This window comes from Arachis ipaensis, chromosome B09 (assembly GCF_000816755.2).
Source record: "Arachis ipaensis cultivar K30076 chromosome B09, Araip1.1, whole genome shotgun sequence".
Lineage (NCBI taxonomy): Eukaryota > Viridiplantae > Streptophyta > Magnoliopsida > Fabales > Fabaceae > Arachis > Arachis ipaensis.
The window spans coordinates 124,522,586-124,523,564 of record NC_029793.2 but is presented as its reverse complement, the minus strand read 5'-3'; positions in this window follow the sequence as shown (position 1 = coordinate 124,523,564).

Genomic DNA, 979 nt, shown 5'->3' with positions numbered 1-979 from the left:
TAATAATTATTTTTTGTGGCTATTTTTAATATACACCTAATATAATTGTATTTATACACTATGTCTTTTCACTCTAGGTGATGTAATTTTATTTTTTTGGTTATTAAGACTTTAGGTAAGAAGAACTTAATGTTGGATTAGAAGCAATCCCATGAGAGAAACATGTTTTGTATAACTAATTTTTTTTTATTTTATAGGTATTTTCTTTTAGTTGAGTTATAATACATTCTTAGTTGAAATCTTTTACAAATATATAGTTATTGTAATCATATTTTTATCCCCGAATACCTCGTAGATCTGGACTTTTTTTCTCCTCTAATGAGAGAACAGATTTGTTTGGAGCGCCGATGGAAGGAGCGCCAAAGCAGAGGTTGGAAGCGCGATGAAGTTCTGGGGTTAGGGTTTAAGGTGCGACGAAACTCTGGCATTAGGGTTCGAGGCACGACCAAACTATCTGGGGTTATGGTTACGTTGGAGGCACAATGAAGAAGTAGGGTTAGGGTTGGAGGCACAATATGATGAAGAAGTTCTGGTATGATGAAGAGTAATGAAAAACATTTAAGTGTAGGTGTTAATAGTGAAGTGTTTTTGCTTAGTATATTAAGCATACTCTATTGACAGCTTTACAATTGTTACCATATGACTACTCTATTGCTTATGTTATTTGTGGATGAATCTCTGACTACAAGATTTATCTATTAGAGTAAGTCTACTATATTCATAAATTAAGGGTTCGTTTGGGTGAATTTACTTAAGAAAATTTTTTTTTTTTGCTTATCTTTAGTCGAAAAATCGTTTCAAAAAATAAAAATAATTTTATACGTGAAGAGTAATGAATAAGTGTAGGTGTTAATAGTGAAGTGTTTTTGCTTAGTATATTAAGCATACTCTATTGACAGCTTTACAATTGTTACCATATGACTACTCTATTGCTTATGTTATTTGTGGATGAATCTCTGACTACAAGCTACAAGATTTA